Here is a 12,695-nt window from a genome sequence, read left to right as displayed (position 1 = left end):
TGTGTGATGAAACTGTGATTGTTCTTTCAGTATTTCTTGTTTCATTTACAGTTTCCCATTGTGAAAAGCGAACTAGTCTAGCTGTGACCTCTTAGATCCAGAACTGTAAAAGTGTCGTAGTGATCTTAAGAGCTAGTTTTATTATTGTTCATGGCTGTTTGAGTTTGTTTGTTTTTCATCTTATGGTTTGAATTCATACATTTTTAGTGTCGAAACAAGTACCTATAAGGTGTCTTTTGATTTTAGACAAAACTTGTTTGTTTACGCTTCAAATTGAATTCGAAAATTATATGACAGTTTCCTTTTTGTCTTACATCAACATTAAGGGAAAAGAAAAGAAATACATGCATCTTTCATTTGCATTTTTGATAAGTTTGCGTGATTGATCTAGGAGAAAGTGCATTAGTTTGTGCTTTGTGCTCTGTGTGGAAAGATAATGTTTTTCTCTCCCCTCAGTAGTTAGGATTTTCAAAGCTAAAAAGATTGTAAAGCTTGCTTATCATTTTAGCTGCATTTAGGAATTTGTACCAATACATCTCGTGGTGATCCTGAAAGACAAACTGCTAAACAAGATCAACTTAAAATATATTGAATGAATCTAAAAACGCTTTGTAACATAACGCTCACAGTAGAGGTCTAGGTAGAGACGTGTTCCGGCGTCGTTAAACGTAGTGACTGTCGATCTCTACGAAGGTGGGTGATTCCTCCTGAGGGACGATAGCACTAATACGGACTTGTGCTCCTGCGTACCGTCGCGTATATTGGGAGACCCCTATAGGCATTTATCCTTTATCCTTAGGAAGCCGTGTCGGCCGCCCTACTGATCGCGATGCAGTGAACACAGCATTCACGAAGATCGACCACCCGTACCGTAAAACGTATTCTGTGGTTTCGCGAAAGGTTTGGCACACCCTCTGCCTAGATCTCCAGAGCAGTTTCTTTTGGCCTTTTTCAAACTCTATAACTGAAAAAGTCCAACCGAGCATTTGTCACTTCGGGCTCGTTAATACATCGAAGGCGACTAGAGTCATCTTTAGCTTTTTCTCGACTCTTAAAAACTGAAAAAGCAAGTTGTGTCTAAAAGCGTCGTTAACAATTTATTTTAAACGGAACAATCACCCTTTATTCCTACGTTGATCTTCGAAGTTAGTCTACCTTCATCACAAAGTTCTTGTAGAATCGCTAGGAAATCTTTTGGATAGACTAAATATGTCTGAACAACCGTCGACATCCAGGACTGTGTCATCCGACACAGCAGCGACAGAGCCTCCTGCTGCTACTCCAACGATATTCGCTGGTATACCATCTGTCCCGGCAAATTGTCAACAACAAGCCGGAGTCCAATCAGGGACAACGACATGGTTAGTTCCTATTTCTTCATCCGGATTATCATCTGGTATTTCTTATGTTGAAACTCGCCAAATTGATCCATTTGGAGGTCAATCTGGGCAATCGATCCCCTTGAGTTCTGGATTGATACCATATGGGGGGCAGTATGCCCTTTCATTACCTCCTCCGGGAGGATGCCCATCCGTGAGTTCACAACAAAGTTCAGGTCAAACTGGAATGACATCCAGCGGTTGGGTACCAATACTGCCTCAACAACCAGGAGTTGTATACTCTATGCAACCAGTCCGCCCTGTGTCGAATGTTGCCACTATACCTGGTATGGTGATTGCGTCGCAAGTACAAGCGCTGCCTACTGTATGTCAACCCCAAGTTTCTCAGGTTGCCATACAACAGCCTCTTGTCTCGACATCTCAATCGCAACCTCAGGTCAGTGCCTCCTTATCTGGAGCGACTCAGGATCAAACAAGTACTGTGACTCCTCATCTTGGTCAATCATCTAGTATTGGGCATCAGCAAATGGTCCAACAACCAGAGCTGGTTAGAACTCAACAACTGCAATTCCAGCAATCATATCAAGGACCTGAGCAACAAGTCTTTGTAAGTGATGGGCAACCATACTATAATGGTTATACCCATCAACCTTGTCAAAGTTGCCAACATTATGCTGGTATGCAAAGACCCACTGCTCAGGCGATTCCATCTTATCCTGGATATGCTTCGCCTAACCTGAATCAACAGTTGCCCTTTGTAGCAACTCTAGAATTACCAGATCTAAACCGGCTGACGAATGATCCAATTGCTTATGCCCCTTGGTGGCCAGCGATTCCGCATAAACTTCCATCAGACATTCCTAAATTTAATGGAAATCCAGGTGAAGACCCGTCGAATCATGTGATGACATTCCATCTATGGTGTTCATCAAACACCCTGAATGATGATTCGATAAGACTTCACCTTTTTCAGAGGACGTTAACGGGTCCAGCGGCAAAATGGTACATTGAATTGCCTAGAGCTTCGTTCGACAACTTTAGTGCCTTAGCTACAACCTTTTTAACCCATTTTCAATTACCGATAAGGTATGAAACGGGAACAGAACTCCTTACCAACTTCAAACAGACAACGGCCACTCATATATCTGATCATATACATGAATGGCGACGTCGTCGTAGGATGGTAAAAACATATGTTCCCGATCAGCTATTAGCTGAATGGTTTATAAAGTCATTACTTCCGGCCATAACGGAAGATGTGGCCAAGGGGGGAGTCGTAACAGAAGAGCAAGTTATAGCTCGTGCGCAATATCTAGACTTGGTTTATACTCAGTCTGGCACGCTCTACGACAAAATACCTGACGCCCCTAGACCGGAATTCTCAATTCCTCCTCCTCCTAAATCAAACAATGACTCTCACGCCGGCGAGAACGTGATTGGCAAGCACAAAATTTATAGTCAAAATGCAAATGAAAAACTTCTTACCTCAGAAGTAAATGCCATGTCGACCGACAAGGGCAAACAACTGAAGCAACCAAGGGGCAAGAAGAAAAAGATAGGAAGAAAAAGGAAACCCCCGGCAGGGTGTCATATATGCGATGAGGATCATTGGATGAAATATTGTCCACATATAGCTGAAGTTAAGAAACTCTTTAAGAGTTCAAAAACCCCAGCAGTATTGACTGATCCGTTTCCTAATCCAGGTCAAAATCTGGTTGCTAATCAAAATGCTTCAGGATCCCAAGTGCTTATGTTGTCTACCTCAAAGCAATAGAATAATGCTTTGACAAGGAATAAAGATTACGGGAATCCAAAGCTGTCGAACAACAAGGTTAATGAACGACCTAGTAGTTCAACAACAACTTTGACCGAAGTTGTGCCACCCATCGTTCCTGAGCCAATGATAAAGTCGCCAAAGGGAGTAGTACACAAATCGACATTTAATCCTCGTGCCAAAGAAGCACAGAATTATAATATAGTAAAGGACCTGGCCCAATCGCCGTCCACTATGTCGACACTTGAGGTACCACAAAATTACCCCTCCCAAGAGCAAGCTTTATTATCAGCAAAAGGTGGGATTGGCCCAATGGATTCCAATCTTGTGGCCTTTGATCATAAAGGATATGACCCGCAATTACCAGCTCAACTAGCTTTCCTTATTCAAGTGAAAGCCCTCAACAAAACTGTTCATCGAACAATTATTGATGAGGGGGCATCTACATGTCTTATGTCGATGAGTTGCTGGAAAGATTTAGGCTCACCACCCTTGTCGAAATCGTCAACGACGTTAAAAGCATTTGATGGACGATCATACACTCCATACGGGATTTTGAGTAACTTGCAAGTAGAACTGGGGGGCAAAACAGTAGGAATTGATGTTGAAGTAATTGATGGAAACCTCGATTACAACATCCTACTTGGAAGACCATGGATCTATGCCATGGCCGCAGTTGTGTCGACCTACTTCAGGAAGATTGCATTCCCCTTCCAAGGAGGAATTACAATCGTCGACCAACAAACTTTTCTCCACAATAGTTCACAAGTTACAGGAAGCATTCCAATGATCCATGGAAGGAATCATTTGCTTCAAAATATCGGAGTAGGTCTCCTAAAAGACCCTGCCTTAATGGGTACTTTTGCCCTACCGCCTCCAAGTAATCTGGCGGGAGTGGCCACAGTGGAAACCTACAAAATGAAATCTAATCCAATCTTCTGGTTGGATTCGGAAGATTCCTAAATATTTTGTCGGCTTCGAGGATAGTTCCTAACTCATGTCAACCTCGTTAAAAAATGAAATAAGGAGTCCCGAGGACGGTTCTTATCTCGTGTCAACCTCGTTAAAAAATGAAACAAAGAGTCAAGAGGATAGTTCTTTTACTATGTCAACCTCATTAAAAAATGAAACAAATCCCCTTTCAAAATTCAAAGGTAAATCTTCATTCCAACCACCAAGTTGAATGAAATGAAGCTTGGGGGGCACCCTCCTTTGACATGCGTTATTATGATGCTGGGGGCATGCAAAATCGAGCAGTTTTAGCACATAGTTCATGCTCGTCAAAAAATAAACGCAAGATCCGAGCAGTTTTAGCGCATAGTTCATGCTCGTTAAAAAATAAACATAAGTTTATGAGCAGGCTTTCCTTTAGAGTTCAAGCTCATTCAGAAAAAATGAATCGGTAAATACCCTTCTGAGATCGTAAATTCATCAGCCATAAAAGCCTTGGTCGTGTTTATGCACCGTCACCTCCACCGTCATTTGGCCGATCATTCACTTCCATTTGTGTGTTTACCCATTTTGAGGAACATCTGCGAAGAGTGATTTCACTTAGCCATCCTTGTGACACTGCCGTGATTGGAATATTCCAACTTGTACCTGGAATCAGTTGCTATTCCTGTTTATCACTCGTTCCTCAGAAGACGAGTCTTCTTTGAGCTCTTTTCACTGACTCGTAAAATATGAAAAGTTTGCCGAGTTTTGGCCTTCCAGCTCGTTAAAGCGACCGGAAGAGCTATCCCTCCTCTAGATTTTAATCTTTTTTGGACCTGAGGGATTATTGCACAAAAAGATCGAGCGCTTGTTTTGTTCGGCTCGTTAAAGCAATCGAAAACTCATCCCTTCTGTATTGTTTTATACTTTTTCGGACTTAAGGGATTAGATGACGAAAAAGGAATTATGGAGTTGACTTTATGTACCTTTTCAGACTCTCTAAAAATGAAAAGGACCGAGTTATCCTTTTCGTTAGACTCGTTAAATTCATTAAATAGCGACAAACTTGTCTTTAGACGAGAACGAGTTTCCCTATCGCTAAGCTCGTTAAATCATAGCGATGGGCTTGCCCGAAGGGCAGGTTATAGAACAAGCATATGTTATCCTCCTCAAGCTTGACAAAAATAAAGAGGTACTGGTCAGAAATGACTGGGGAAAAATTGGGAGAACATCAAAGCTTAATGGTAGCAAGTCGCTCTTGAACATGACACTTTTCTTCCGTATCACATCGGGTTGGGTTGTTTCATTCACCGGTCTCATCACCATGGTCTTCGCCAAACCATCCACATTTGGGGTAATGCTACCGATCCATCGCATCAGTGTCGTTATATGTTCAAGAGGGGTCATTCTGAAAGTGTCAACCGTGTCCCATCCACTGCCATACATTATCCTTCATCCATTCATGATCGCCACCCTGAATCATATATCACAGTTTGTTTTCACCTCCACTAAAATCATTAGCTCCGTTCCATGTCATTGATGTGGGATTCATTAAGGCCCTCCTTTGACGGATCGCTTCTTGTCGACTTCAGCTCATTATCCAAGAAGTTGATCTAGGAACAACCCCATCAGTACTTTGAAGCTTGCATGCCTCAATGGCAAGTTTCTCACTTTCGGCGACAGGTATACATCAATGACCTTCGACCAGAAGATTTTGCGTGGCGTTCGACGCCAAGTCCTTTATTCACGCCACGTGAATTGTACTGCAGTACCTTGAGGGTCATTATCATTATCGGTGATTCCTCTCGCGCTTGTTAACGGTTTTCATCATTGACCGGTAATCAAGCGATGTCTTTCCATGTTCGACTTCAGCGAAATTCTCACATGGATCGACTTGTACTTAGAGTGAAGATCGAACGAGTTTGAAGACCCCGGATCTAGTTTCATCCATCCGGGCTGCGATACATATTCAGGAAATATAAAAGCATTTGTCATGTACATCATTGCAGCAGATGATCATCCTACTCAAAGGATGATAATTCCAGCAGAAAATTATCGGTCTACCATCAGACGATCGTCTGTTCTATGTACCAAAATGTATTTATAAAGCTGAGCATGGGAATACCCGCCTCAGCTAGATCATGAAAACAGAATGAAAAATAATGTGTTGTATTGTATTGTATTACAGGGCGCCTCCTCAGCACTGGAATGAACTTCGGACCCTCTAGATAAAGCATTTCACCCGATAAACGGCCTCATACTTTAGGGGGCAACTGTTATAGACATTTTTGTGCCTCGCAGCATGGAGCATGAAATGTCAATAATTACAGGGATCCTCAGTCCCTAAACATGTTGTTCTTACCCCTAGAAGAACAAGGTCAGCAAACCACAGCACTTCCCATCAGTTCTCCACCTGAAAAACACTCAAAACAGGCTATTTTTGGATCATGTCAGCTGCTCCACTGAGCAACTGCGCTGAATGTCAACTGCTCCTCCTTGTACCTGCGCTGAAAGTCAAAACCAATGAAGGCTACCTGCGCTGGGCAAGATTGGCCAAGTGGCACAGTCATTCTGCAAGGTGTCAACTGCCCAGGAAGCTTCCAAACAGACACTTGGTTCAAGGGATTCGCCCTGTGATGAGTAAGAGGTACTTGATCTCCATGTGTAAGCAAGGATCTCCAAGTGGACTCAAGAACTGAAGTTTAACTAAAGTGGGAGAGGACACTAGTCAGCTTTATGCCAGCCTCAAGTTGACTCATCCTTTCTCCAAATCTCCTATATATAGAGCTCTCTCATGAGGTCTAGGGAGGCTGGAATTTTGTGCAAAGCAAGGAAATGATGTTGGTTTACAATTAGAGCTATTGGGTGATTGCTTTTATAGAGGTGAAGAGGAGATTTCTTGCTGCTGGGGAGGTGCTGCTGGATTGGAGCCATTGATGGTTGTAACCTTCTCAGAACCCTGTTACTTTTATCAATAAAGCTTTGAATGTTCTCCTATATACTTGTATTGCATTGATGTATTGTATTTACTTGTATATTTGATTCACTCTAATCCATGCATCAGTTATGAGTACATGTATCTTGTAGTTTTCTTCTCTCTGTTGTACAGGATCTGTGTGTAGCTGGACCGGCAAAGGGAGCAAGGAGCTGGGAACAAGAGACAAAGAGAGAGGATAAGGATCGACAAAAGCGAAAGACACCGGTTGGTTAATCTTTTCTTCCTTCTCTCTGTACTTTCATAAAGGAAAACATTAGAGCTTTACTTTCAGTTGTTGCTAAAGACTGTCACCTTTAGAGTAGGGATAGGGTCATCCGAGTCGGATACTTTTCCCCACAACAGGAACAGTCTATGATCCTATACACACGCAAGGGTAGAGTAACAAAGCTCAATCCCCTTGAAGGCTCCTTGACATAATCCAAGGTTTACCAACAAGTGACCCTAGGCTCCTCGACAATGGTCAATCCGAGGTTTACCGTTTTTAATACATGTATATCTGCTATCGTTCCCAATGAGGAATGATTGATTACCTCACTAGTTCGGATATGATCTCGTGCTTGACTCCTTTAAGAGGAGCTTCCCAGAGCATACATGCAACAATTGGATTTATTTCCTACCACAAGATATAACTACTTGTTTGTTTTAACTATCTTGGAGAGTTAATTACTCCCTACTCCAAGATACTAGCCTAAGCTATGTTGGTGATAGGAGCCTTAGAAATAAAAAGATTACTAGATCAATTTTACTTTAAGCGTTATTTTTATGGGTTGTTTCTTAAGTCAATAGGAGTGAAGATGAAACTTTATGGTGTGAAGACTCGACTCCAAAACACTAAAAATGCACCTAAGATGATAAACAATTATTTTTCTTCAATGAATTTCTAGCTAAAGAAAGAGTTGAGAATGCAATTCTTTGAAAAACAAATCTTTCTTTCAACATATAAATGAAAAGAAAATATTTTTGTCTTTTTCAATAAACTCAAAACGAGACTACTAGTTACGCTCATGAAAAAATTCCTTTCTTTTTCAATACTCCAAAACTACAGAAAACAACTTCTTTCAAAAGAGATTCTACAATTTCTAGAAAACACTCAAAACTATAAAAAACTAAGCTTGAGATCTAAAAATTTCTAAAACCTAATTGAAGTAAAAGCTTGAAAATTTTCTTTTTGAGGATGTTTTACTTAGTTATTCAGCAAACTAAGGACTAATTCATTCAGAATAACAAATTAATAAAAAAAAGCACCCAGCTATGTTTTCTTTAAAAAAAATGAAATTCAAAACTTTCAAACAAGTTCGTTCAAAGCTTTGCAAAGAGAAAATGAGATCTATTTCTCAGCAAGTGCAGATTTCACAAATCAGTCAGACTCATCATGAAGAACAAAAATACCAGGGTAATATAAGGTTTCTTAGGCTTCTAATCTCTGAGTCACTACAAAGACCAAGCGAAAATCAATCCAGACACGCAAAACTTCTAGAAAATCACCTAAAACAAAAATGCCAATGGAACTTACTTACAAGAAATTTTTGAAAGGACACATGCAGTTCTGGACAGAGGCTAAAAAGTGTAAATAAATCCTAAGCTTAACTGGACGAAAAGATTTCAGTTTTTTCAAAAATTTGACAAGGTCCGTAGGCTTCCGGTATAACTAGATGCGGTACCCCTCTGTGTAGTAAAGTAATAATGCGGGGATGTCCGCACTGTGTTACAAACATAACGTGTGGTCCTCTTTCAAAATTTCGGAAAAAAAAAATATACTCTAGAATCTAAAACCTATCCAATCCCACACACATCAGGAAAAAATAAGAAAGGGATAAATTTCTCAAGTCAAAGAAAAAGGAAAAGCAAAATCCAAATTCCAGTCCCCAATATGGTCGCAATTTGTCGGCTGGATAAATCGTTCTTGTGGACAAGACCGTTCTCCCTAGTATAAATAGATATCTAGCGACAAGCAGGACAAACAAATCTACCTTTCTCTAAATATATTTCGATTTATAAATAAAAACCACAAGGTGTTTTAGACCCTACCTTAAGTCCAACGCTAGTTTGTGGCAGCAACGCTTCGACCATCTGAACAAGTTTCCTTTTGAGAACCTGCAATCACAAACAACCACACATCAAATAACACCTACATAGCTAATATAATAAATCATATTCATCATGGTGATCAAGGAATCCATGAAATAAACCATAAAACACAGCTTATTGAGAAAAATAAACTTGATTGTATTAACTTTGAAAAATAGAAGAACTTTACAACCTTTGGTGCCTTGATGTTGTACAATCTCCTCCCAGGGTCCAAGCAAGAATCTCCTCTACTTTGACAAGCCTCACACTCTTCCCAATGAGATCAAAAAAGGTATGTAATCTCTCCTCTCAAGCTCAATTAGGAAGACTAAATTCCAACAACATTTCACCCCAAAAATATTCAGCATTTCAACCTCCTCAGTAACCAGCCCAATGCCTCATTTTATAGTGCAGAGGAAGGAAGTTACAGGTCCACCTATGAAGGGATAGATTCCTCCTTCAAAGGGATAAGCTCCTCACATCAAGGGGTTAGCTCCTTAAGGTATGGGATGCATGAACCTTAAAGGAGCGAACTTGCCACCTCAAGATTCCCTCTAGAAGCTTCCAGAAATAACCCAAAGTGAGTTTTTAAGAATGTACCTACGCCTTTTTCACTTTTACAAGGGTCCGCACCCATTACATAGAGACAGAGCGGTTAGGTACGCAGGGGACATGACCAGTAGGTGCAAGACCGCAGGTAATGCTAGGAGAAAGTGCAGAACCAGAGTTTTAGAGATTTTTAAGGGCTTTCTCTTATTTTTCAAGGCTTGACATGAAGAACTGAGGTTTAAGACTTGCAAAGGACGAAAGTATGAGTGGTGATAGACTCACACTGATTACAGAATGTCACGGTGACAATATTTTTTGCAACATAGGGAACATCAGTTGTTCCCTGTAGGTTACAACAAAGGAAAATAGGAAAAAAACCAATAAACAATCATCTCTAATGTTCTAAGAAAATCCAATCAAATAGAAGGAAAACAGAAAAGCAATTTTATGTACAAGTTTCAAAAAATAAATTCTTCACTCGACTGGTGCTATTGAAGAGTTTCCCTCTTCAACGAGAATTTGTATCGTAGAATCTTCACGTATCTGTTGGTAAAAGGATTCCCTTGTAAGTGGTTTGTGGTAGAGGTGTACTTGATGTCCATTTTCTTTAAAAGAGTAACTAGACCCATCAATGGTGGCTAATGTAAGGGTGCCATTATCGTGCACCTCTTGTATCTCGTAGGGACCTAACCATCTAGTCTGGAGTTTGCCTGAGAAATCCTGGAACCTAGAATCATACAGAAGTGCCCAGTCACCTTCATGGAATATCTTTTTCTTGATGAGGGCATCATTCCATTTTTCTCTTTGTTGTTGAATCAGTGTAGTATGCTAAAGAGCTGATAGCCGGATTTCATCCAATTCATTGATTTGATGTAGTTTGTTAACCTGTGCTTCATTCAAATCCAACCCTACTTCTTGGGCTATCCTCAATGTCTAAATTTCAAATTCTATTGGGAAGATAGGTTCTTTGACAAACACTAGCTGATATGGGGAGTATCCTGTGGTATTCCTCCAAGTCATGCAATATGCCCATAGGGCTTCTGACAATCGGGTAGCCTAGTCATGTCTATGCGACGCGACTGTCTTTGTTAGAATGGCCTCGATTACTTTGTTGGTACTTTCTACCTGGCCGTTTGCCTGCGGGTGGTATGGAGATGAGATTCAGTGAAAAATGTGATGATTTTTTAATGTATCAGCAATCTTATGGCCTACAAATTGTGGCCCTCCATCCATAATTATTTCTCTAGGCAAGCCATACCGCATGAAAATTTGGAAAAGAAAGTGGATCGTTGTGTCCTCTGTTGCCCTTGGTAACGCTTCTGCCTCCACCCATTTGGTCACACATTCCATTGCAACCAGTATATATGTCTTTTGATTAGATGATGTGTTTATTGGTCCAATGAAATCTAACACCCAACATTCAAAATTTTCGATGACTAACTGTGGATGTAGGGGCATCTCGTCAGACTGGCTAGGGCGACCCATTCTTTGGTAGCTATCGCATGCCTGGACAAATTTCTTGGCATCCTTAAAAATGGTGGGCCAATAATAGCCCATTTGTAAGACTTTATATCCAGTCATGCAATCTACGAAGTGTCCACTGCAAGGTCCATCGTGGCAGGCTTTTAGGATATCGTAGATTTCGTCTTCCCTGACACACCTGCGGATATGCATATCGGCTCCTGTGTGAAAGAGGTATCCTCCAATCCAGGAGAATTGAGTATTGTGTTGCACTATTAATTTTCTTTATCTGGGCATCAGGTGCTTGGGTAATTTTCCCACTGCTAGGTAATTCGCGACATCTGCGTACCATGGTGTTTTCATGGTTACAACAAATAGGTGCTCATTGGGGAACTGATCTTCTACTACCACTGTGTCATCTATTCTTGGCAAGCATGAGAGGAAGTCTGCCACCAAATTTTCCTTTCCTAGTCGATACTTGATTGTTATATCAAATTCCTACAAAAGGATTAACCATCATGTCACTCTTCCATTCGTAATAGGTTTATTAGCTAAATATTTGATAGCACAATGATCAGTATACAAAACCACAGGGTATCCTGTTATATAGTGTTTGAATTTGTTAATAGCATAGATTACAGCTAGAAACTCTTTCTCGGTCACGGTGAAATTCAGTGCAACAGGAGTTAAAATTTTGTTGATGTGGTATATCACATAAGGTTTCTTATCTTCTTCTTGGTCGAGAATTGCTCTAATGGTTGTATCTGATGCATCAAATGAAATCTAGAATGGTAAATCCTAGTTTGGGCTCTGTAATACTGGGGTTATTGATACTAGCTATTTTAATTCTTCAAAGGTAATGTCACATTTGTGAGTCCATATAAAATCAATATTTCCTGTCAAAGAATATAATGGTGCAACATTTTGGGAGAAGTTCTTATAAATCTTCGATAATATCCAGAAAATCCCAAAAAACTATGTACCTCAGTTTGAGAGCAGGGGGTAGGTATTAAGAGTATTATTTGAATTTTTGCTAGATCTACTTGAATTCTAACTGCTGAGATGTAATGACCCAGGATGAGGCCTTCGGTCATCATCATGTGGCATTTCTCGTGGCTTAAGCAGAGCCTAGTAGCAATGCATCTTTGCAGGACTTTCTCTAGTGTCTGTAATGTCGGCTACAAGTCATCTCCATAGGGTGTAAAATCATCCATGTACACCTCGATTCCCTCATTTATCAAGTCTGCAAAAATACTGAGTATGGCTATCTGGAATGTGGCAGGTGCATTGCACAGTCCAAAAGGTAATACCTTGTAAGCAAACATCCCCCATGGGCAAGTGAAGGTAGTCTTATCTTGGTCTTCAGGGACAATTTGGATTTGGCTGTAGCCACTGAAGCCATCTAGGAAACAGAAGAATTTTTTACCTACCAATGTGTCTAGAACCTGGTCGATGAACGGGAGGGGAAAATGATCTTTTTGCATTGCCTTATTAAGCTCTTTGTAATCGACACATATATGCCACTTCTCATTCTTCTTAGGAACCACAACTAATCGAGAAACCTGTTTGCTAT

Source organism: Pinus tabuliformis, chromosome 3_1, assembly GCF_031772625.1.
Source record: "Pinus tabuliformis cultivar Carrire ecotype Pingquan chromosome 3_1, CPIR1, whole genome shotgun sequence".
Lineage (NCBI taxonomy): Eukaryota > Viridiplantae > Streptophyta > Pinopsida > Pinales > Pinaceae > Pinus > Pinus tabuliformis.
This window is presented reverse-complemented; position numbering follows the sequence as displayed.